We start from the raw sequence: 8,842 nt of genomic DNA, 5'->3' as shown, positions 1-8,842 counted from the left end.
AGAGACAGAAAAGAAGTATATCAGAGAAAGGGAAAGAGACTGAGCTCAGGGATACTGTACAGGATACAGTACTAATTAAAGGGCAAACTCTCCTGGTGTCCATAGCTTTCCTTAGTTGGTGAGTACGAGTTCCAGTAATTTGAGTTACCATTTCATACTCCCAGGCACAGTGATGCCACGCACCAAAACAAAGATTCTGTTTCCCCAGTTTAGCACTGACTTCCAGGAAGGATAGGAGAAAATGGGCTGTGGATTTACAAAGCGGCCGATAGGCTGAACACAATGTCTTTATTGGACTTTAGAAGCAAATAAAAGATCTAAATTCAGATATTTGAGGTTAGGACATTTTCAAAAAGCTCATGCAGTTATAAGAGATAACTTATTCGGAGATAAGTTGGCAAACTGTTCTTACAATTGAGCTCATTAAATTTATTTGTTGAGATACACACACATATACAAATGTATTATCAACATGTGTTGTAGCAACAACAATAGCAATGACTTTTAATCAATAATGTTTGTATCTCTCTGCTATTGTATTAATCCCATTATTCATTGTGCTTTTCCTAGGTACCTTAAAAGGGTGATATAAAGGAGAAAAGTATCTATTTTAATCAGCTATAAAAATATTTCACTCTTATTCTATCTTCCTTCTCAAAATAACTATTCTTCACCCAAGAAAAGGTCATTTAGACTTTCTATAGTGATGTTCACTATCTTCACATTCACACAAATGATCTCCACTCAGCTCTATTTAAGCATATTTACCAGGGAGGCTTGGTTACCAAGGAAGCATCCATTTGGATTCACCTTTCTCAGCTCTCCCTTATACCATATTCTGGGAAAGGCATGGGAATTACCCAGTGGATTTTTAAATAGTTTTCATGTCAAAAAAATGTAAAAGGACAGTACATCATGCACACACTTCTTTTTCTTATATTCTCCTCTGTTTAGAGATGTGCAGGTCATTAGAAAACGTTCCCAAGATGCTATGTGCTCCTTCAAATTTCACCCACACTTGTTTTCCTAGGTGATCTGGTTTATTAAGGCTTAGCTACATAATGAGAAATATGTCTTCAATGGTGTGGGGGGTTTATAAATATATTTGTTTGAAGTTTTTCTGGACAGCTGGGTGATAGGATTGTGAAATCCCAAATTATGCCTTGAGTTCTGTACAGATGACATGTACAGACTGCATAGCTTTGCCCTCATGATTTCTGTTGACACAAGAAACTTTCCTTCATAAGGAAAAAAAAATGCAGCTTTTATGTAGCATCATCCAAATGTATGTTATTCATTCCTCTTATATAATTCAATATATACCTTACCCCAAGGGTATATTTTCCCCAATAAGACTAATTTGCTCTAATAGGAATAATAATGCCTCCAAGTACCTAATACCTTTATCCAAAAAACCCTTCATGTGACTTAGCAGTTCCATGATGAAACACATAGATCATGTGCACGTGTGGCCAGAAGCTGTGGTTCATCTTACACAGAACTGTACAAAGTTAACCCTCTAGTTTCTGTTTGCCTTGTTTTTGGTCCTCTTTGACATAGGGAGCCTCTGAGAAAGAGAAAGTCTTTTTTGTTTCATGGCTAAAATACAACAAAGTCTGATTCCAAAGGAAAACTCATGCACACTTTTTGTTCACCCTTCACTGAAAGAGGACAATTTGGAGGAGACTCTCGAAGTCATAATTCATACATAACTTAGCAATGTCTGAAATTCCAGCACAGAACTTAAATAGCACATCTTTCTACCGTATATTCTCTTGGGGAAAAGTGTAGATGGATACACACATTTAGTTCTAAAATAAAAATTGAGGAAATGATGAGGAAGATACAACGTACTCACATCAGTTCCCATTTGAGGATTTCATTTTATGTCAGAGTTGGAGAAATGCAGGCTGGTTTTGAATGATAAAACTCTCTGGATTTAGTGTCTGGGAGATCTGAGAGGTATGTAAGCATTTAAAGCCTGTCTCTGTCTTGTTTTGAGTTGGCTTTTTGTTACCTCCAAGTTGATTTGCTTTCTTTAATCTTTAAACCCATTTACCAATACATACAGTGCAGTACTTCCACCTACCAAGTAACCACTGAAATCTACTGGCGTGAAACATTAAAACTGCAAAAGGAAAATCTACCCCAGTCAAGTACAGCACTCTCCCTTTAAACAGCAGTGGCAGTGCCTGGTTGACCTCGCTGGGGAGGCTTGTAAGAGTACCCTGTATTATACAGCCTGCGCAGCAAGGGTGATTTAATCTAACTAAAAGAATTTTAACTTTTCTATTTCCTGACTTTCAGGGGTTTAAATTTTTAGCCTTATACTGTCATTTTTGAAGGTGTTTTACATTGAGTAATGGGATGATTATTTCTTCCCCCACTGAAAGGGATGTATCCAAGAACAGAACCATGCGGCTGGGCAGAATGCAATCCCAAAGGGAACTGTACAGGAATCACTCAGGCAATAAAAACTGCTAAGGGAATTTGTGCTGTCAGCTCACCAGAACGTCAGATTCACACCTCTGGTCCTGCAAGAAGGTGCTAGGGTTTTTTTTTAAAGGTCCCCTCTTGCCGTGACCTTGGCTTTCTATCCTTCTAAGAAGTGGCTCCCAGGCCAGCCACTGTCATAGGCTCCCATCTTGATCCTGCAGAAAATGGAACCAGCCTGTTCTCCCAATCCTCTATGCCCTGGGAGTCCATCAAGAATGGCAGCTGCACTGTTGTAACCTCTATGTCATACAAGAGACCCTGGTCCAGCATTTCTGGTGCTAATCTCTGGTTGGTGCAATCCTCTCCCCTGCCCCCCAACCCCTACAGACATTAAACCTAGATGCTGGATGTAATTTAGCAACAGAACCAAAATTGTAATGCCTTTATATGTAAGAACAGAAATAACACAAAATCATAGGAAGTGCGATAAAATACAATGGGTTGGTATTGTCTAAAAACCCTTTTTTATTTTCCTAAATTCTCCCCTCAAGAAGTTTCTTTCTCCTTTGTTTTTCCTATGCCCATCCTTATTAATTATAATGATTTTTGTTAAAAACTCTACCAAAAAAATTGATTTTTTATTAAGTGCACTAGCAAAATAAAGCTACGTAATTAAGATATGCACTTAAACATCTTTGCACACATTTTAAAATGTGTGAGTAGCTTTTAAATGTGCAAATTCCTTACAGCATAAAAAAATCTTAAATTTTTTTTCACATTTGCACAAAGGATATACGTGTACAATAGCACTTACTTGGGTTTTCCTGAAAAAAGAATTGGACTAATTTATATGAATTTTAAAACGTTTCATTTGAATGAAAAAGAAAGTCAACCATATAAAGGCAGTGATTTTTTCCCCCCTCCTTGTCTTCTTAGAAAAAAGAAATTGAAATTCGTTTACTCTGCAAAGATGTACCATGTTTTATCTCTCTTGGCTTAGAAAAGAGATGCTTTTGAGAAGTTAGGTTTCTTTCTTTCTTACATTTCTCTTCCTTAGTCTCTATGTACTCACTGAAAACCACATTGTTACGTCCCTCCTCGACTTCCCCAGAACTATTTTCCAGTCGTGTCTGCGAAGTGGTTACCCTCTGTGTTCCTACTGGCTCGGCACAAAACTTGTGTCAAATGCCACTGCGGAGGAGGTGGGAGGCCAGCTCTTTCGCTGGCCGCGGGGAGGGTAGAGTTTTCAGACTGACGGGACGCTATGCTGGCAGACGGAGGAAGAGAGAGCCGAGGAGTCTACCTGAGCCTATCCAGTGGGGAGGACGGACACAGCCAGGAAGATTTGTGGCGTAGGACCTTCGCGCCCCACGCTGAAGATTCCTGGAATACCGGTTCTTGCTGCAAGAATACAGTCAGGCTCCTTCTGGCCTGCAGAGCTCTGGTGACCCTAGCAAAGACAGATCCTGGTGTGGATTGCAGTTTCTTTCCAAAACCTGAAAGCACCAGCTTGGGATTTCAAAGTCCAGGTCCTTGACTGGGAGGCGTCCGCCTAGCACACCGCCCCACAACCTCCTTTCCGCCGTGCCCAATCCCCACTCAGTGGACAAAGACGGAGCGAATTCTGTGTGGGCCACGGCTAGAGAGCATTTCCCCAAGCTAGTAAAAATGACCCCTGCCCATAACAACCTGGCGGCTTTCTCTTCTGGTTACCATCTCTCCCAGGGTGCGCTGAAATCCCTTTATCACTACGGTTTTTTAAATGAAATGATTGATTTCTCCGCTGTACCTAAGATGACGAAAACAGTTGAGCCGGACTTCAAGATGCACTCCAGAGTAAGGGAAACCTAATTGTCACCCAGACTCCGGCGAGAAAGCCAGTCTAGCTACCACCCGTATTTCCGACGCACTTGGGCCCAACTAGCTGTGATCATTACGAGCTGTGATTTTATTGCATCTCGGCTCCTCCCGGTTTGTCCCTACTATAGTGGTCTTCAAAAGAAACACCCACAGGCACACACCAGAATGAATTCCCAAGAAAGGCAAACGTAGATTTCTCTGCCTGTAGACTGATTTGAAAGCTCATGGGGAGCCAGATGGGCACGTCCTGCAGCCGGGGAACAAATCTCAGCGAAGAGCAGTTTCCCATTCTTCCTGGTCCTCGCGGTGCCCCTCTCCCTGCGGTTCCGCCGCGGCGTTCCAGGGGGACGCTGCGGATCCCCGCGGTCGCTGCAGCTCCCGCTTCCATACCCTGGGGTAGCCTGGGCCGGTGCGGGGTGGAGATCAGTACACGCAGCGGAGCCTGATTCAGGTCTCCCGCCCTCGCCCCGTCAGTCCCGACCTCCTCGGAGGGCGTGGAGTCTGTACCCACAGTGAGGAGACATCGCGTGCGGGTCCTCTTTGCCGCAGGCTCTCAGTGCGGACTTAGGCGGGTTTGTCTCCTCTAGGTAGTGGAGGGGGGAAGGGGAATGTCCACTATACGTGCAGACACCTACGGTAAAGGGGCTTCTCTTGGGGTTTCAACGTGAGCTGTCCCTGTAGAATAGGGAAATTCGGAGAGCGACACTGGGGACACAGTTGGGTTCATACACAGTGTGATCTCACTTAATCTAAGTGTCTTGTGTGCTCTTATTTAATCTAAGTCTCTGATTTATCTGTTGTTTGAAGCGGGAAAGACAATACATCCTTTGAAAGTTTGTTGTGAATGCTTGGACGTTGGGAGCTCTCAGCAAATGGTAGGATGAGCTGGTGAAGGGTGGGCCTATCACTCCCCTTCCAGGCGCGGAGCCTTTTGCAGTTTCAGGCTTTCCCCCCAGCGCAGGAACCGTTCATAGCCCAGGGCTCTGAGTGCCTCCTGGGGACCGCGAGAGGATCCAGTGCTGCATCCCTTGGAAGACGGGCTTTTGGTGAATCATGAAAAGACTGATGCTCAGGTTCACCTTGGAGCATGGTGGAAAAAGGTACGGAGGTTTGGAACCCAGTGGAGAGTTGAGGCTGGAGGAGGAATTGGAAGGAAGAACTAAAAAATTCGGGCTAATGAAGTTCTGCGGATTTTCAATCTTCCCCAACCTTGGCAAAAATTACTATGGGAGCGCGATCAAACCTTCACCTGTAGGTGGCGCTATGACGAGGTGACTGCCGGGAGAGAGGTAGCCAGGGACTGAAAGACCGCGGGAAAATTTCTGTGAATCCGACCCTAACTATCTGCTCCCAAACCCGGAGTCCTGTTTTCGGAGAGACAGCGGAGGACAGTGCATCACGAGTCTCCGTCCTTGGGGTCAGCGTGGGGCTGGTTGGTAGAATTAGGCCGGAGAAGGCGACAGGTTGGAAATCCTGCACCTCGACGGCAGCGCGCCAGGCAGTCCCACCACCATGTCCATTGCCCGGGTGCGAGGACTCACAGAGCTGCGCAGGACCCGAGGCGATTCGTGGGGACACTGTGCCAGCTGCAATCCGAGGGGACTGCGAAGTGAGTGAATCCCGGTTCTCGGCCTCACTGAAAACGAGGGGAACGCCGATGCTTAGCACCAAGACTCCAGCCCGCACGTTGATTCCAGCCCCTTGAAGCCTGCAGGCAACCCCAATCACGCTGCGTTCAACAGAACCTGGACCATGGTGGGGGACCCGAAGGGTTTGTGTTTGCTTGAGACCTGAAACCTAGTCTTACAGGCAAGGCGTGGCTCTCGTTTCTCTTCTGGGAGCCTTTAGGCCAAATGGGTCTTCAGTAGGAAGCAACCCCACTGCCCGCACATGGACCCCGAGGGCAGGATCTTTAAGAACCCCAAAGCCTGCTTTTCCCACATGCAGCAGCAATTCTCTTGAGCCACCGCAGCTCAGGGCTGTAAAGTGACGGCGGACAGTGTCCTTCTCTCGTCACCTAGCTATGTGCTTTCCACAAATGCTTCGAACTGGGCAGGTCGAAGTCCCCCCTCCCTTTGGCTGGACGCTCAGCCTGGCGTCCCTGCAGGGCTCCTCCCTGCCCGGGTCCTCCCTGCCCCTGCCCCTGCCCCCAGCCGGGATACGATCCTTGATCGCACTTGCCGTTCTGCAGCCTAGAGTTTTGCCCCTTGCCCCAAAAATGTGTTCTCCTTCATTTGTGTCTTTAATAAACAAATATAACCGTATCACATGGGGCACCACACCGTCCTTCTGAAAGCAATTCCGCTGTTGAAAACTGAAAAATGGGTGTAATTTGCGTTCAGAAAGTGATGTTAGGGCCACAGCAATTTCCCGGGCCGTTATTTATTTTTACTTTAAAGTCTTTAGGTAAGATTTGCTTATATACTCGGGAACCTTCCACTGCGAGGGTACCAATAATCCCGCTTGCCTTCAAAGCGGAGGGGGGGCAGGGGTGGAGAACAATTACTGAGTGACGCTAATATGGGGAAACTGAAAAGAAATGTGGATTGTTTTTATTGTAACAGAAGGAGTGTGCAAACAGAAAAACCAACCCTGGGTGATCGGAAACAGGCAGGCGGAGAATTAAAAGCGGGTTTCAGGCGGCAACAAGCCCCTCCCCTGCCCTCGGAAGGAGAAAGAGGGTGAGGAGCGCTCGCACCCCCAGGGCGGATCCCACGGCCAGCAGCGAGATTTCCGCGCTCTGGCAGGACCCCGCGAGCTGCTGCCTTCTGGGGAAAGGGTCTTGAATCGTGAGCACCACCACCCGGAAGGCAGAGAGGACGCGGAGAGGCCTTAGAGGCTTTCGGAGAAATTTCCAGGCTCCTCTTGGGGGCCCCAGCGGCCTCTACTTGGGCTGGTGGGTTCCGCTGCGTCCGCAGCCCAGCGAAGTACAGGCTGGCAGGTCAGTGTCTGGACACTCCCTCCCCCCCCATCACCCGCCCAGCGAAGTACAGGCTGGCAGGGCAGTGTCTGGACACTCCCTCCCCCCCCCCCCCCCCCCCCCCCCCCCCCCCCCCCCCCCCCCCCCCCCCCCCCCCCCCCCCCCCCCCCCCCCCCCCCCCCCCCCCCCCCCCCCCCCCCCCCCCCCCCCCCGGCCCGGCTGAGGCTGAGGGCCTGTGCGGGCTGTTTTCTCCCACACCGCCTGGCTCTTCCCTGTAGCCGCCGCCTCCGACCTCGCCCGCGGCTCCACGCGCAGATAAAGTCCAGCCCGCAGCTCAGGGTGGACCTTCCCTCTCTTTAGGCACCGGGTGCGCCTCCGGCTGCCACGTGCTGCAGCAGACGCTGGGAGGTCCAGTGGGCAGAGGGCGGCCGCTGACCCTACCGGGCCGGGACTTAGCATTGGGCCGATCCGGGTTGGAACCCGCGGCCCGGGCGCTGGCAGCGCGGTTTGGCGAGGACTGGAGAAGCCTGGCCTCTTTTTCCTCTCTACGCGGCGCGCAATCCTTCACTTACCCTGGAAGAGGCACTCCCGTGGGGGAACAGGATCGGAGGTCTTGCCTCTACCATATTCTCCCTCAGACGACTGGAAGAAGGAACTGTGCTCTGAAAACCCGTCCGGGAGCTCAGACTGGCTGCTTTCGATCCGCGGAACTCCCCGGGCAGGGCGAGAGGCGGCCGCCGTCGCCTGGGCCTCACCCTGGGTCCTGTCTTTTCCCGACAGAGGAGGCAAGCTGGAGGAATCTGCCCCTTAATATTCTCCTCGGCCAACTCTAGTCTTCCTAAAAGCGACTGGAAACAGCAGGACCCCTCTCCCGCGCATACACACGCCCCTCTCTCGCTATACCGCCCCCCGCCCCCCGCCCCCCGTCCCGTCTGCAGTCGTAGCTGACCTGCAGGACGCGGGAAGCAGGCGCCCGGCGAAGCAGCCCAGGACATCGCTCCGCGCTGGAGGGCGGAGGCTCCCCACTCCCTGCACAGCCTGTTGCTCCCGGGTCCGACCTCGGCAGCCCCCCGGGCGCCGTCTGCCGGGTCGCGCTGGGGCGGCCTCGACTGGAGCTAGACTCCTGTTCCTTCTCCGCACCTCTCCTCAGACCCCGCTGGTGCCGGGAGGGGAGGGAGGGCGCAGGTGACCGCCCGCAGCACTGGGACCGCTGACAGATTTATGAAGACTTTACAGCATCTGGCCTGGGCCCGCAGGGGCAGGGAAGGAGTCCAGCCAAAGAGGCGCAAGGCAGGCTAAAGTTCCCCAGCCGAGACCCCAAACCCAGCCGCCTCTGGGGTCCCGGGCCCCGTGTCCCCTCGGGCCGGTGTACACGTCTGTCCCCGCCAGTGTCGAGCGTACGGATTCTCTCCACCTCGTGTAGCCCCCTCCTTCACACCCTCCCGCCCTGCCAGCTTCCAGTCTCCCACTGAGTAAATATTTACCCGGAGAACGGGTCGCTCCTCAGAGGAGGCCCAGACAGCGCCCTGGGAAGGGCTTTTGGCTTCTCCCCGGCCTGTGTCAGCTGCAGACCTTACTGGTTGTGTTTTGGTTTTGGTCTTAAATTTCTTTAGTCGAAATTCTTCC

Source organism: Lipotes vexillifer, unplaced genomic scaffold (assembly GCF_000442215.2).
Source record: "Lipotes vexillifer unplaced genomic scaffold, Lipotes_vexillifer_v1.1 scaffold1112, whole genome shotgun sequence".
NCBI classification, from domain to species: Eukaryota; Metazoa; Chordata; class Mammalia; order Artiodactyla; family Lipotidae; genus Lipotes; species Lipotes vexillifer.
The sequence above is the reverse complement of the archived record's forward strand: the minus strand, read 5'-3'. Positions refer to the sequence as shown.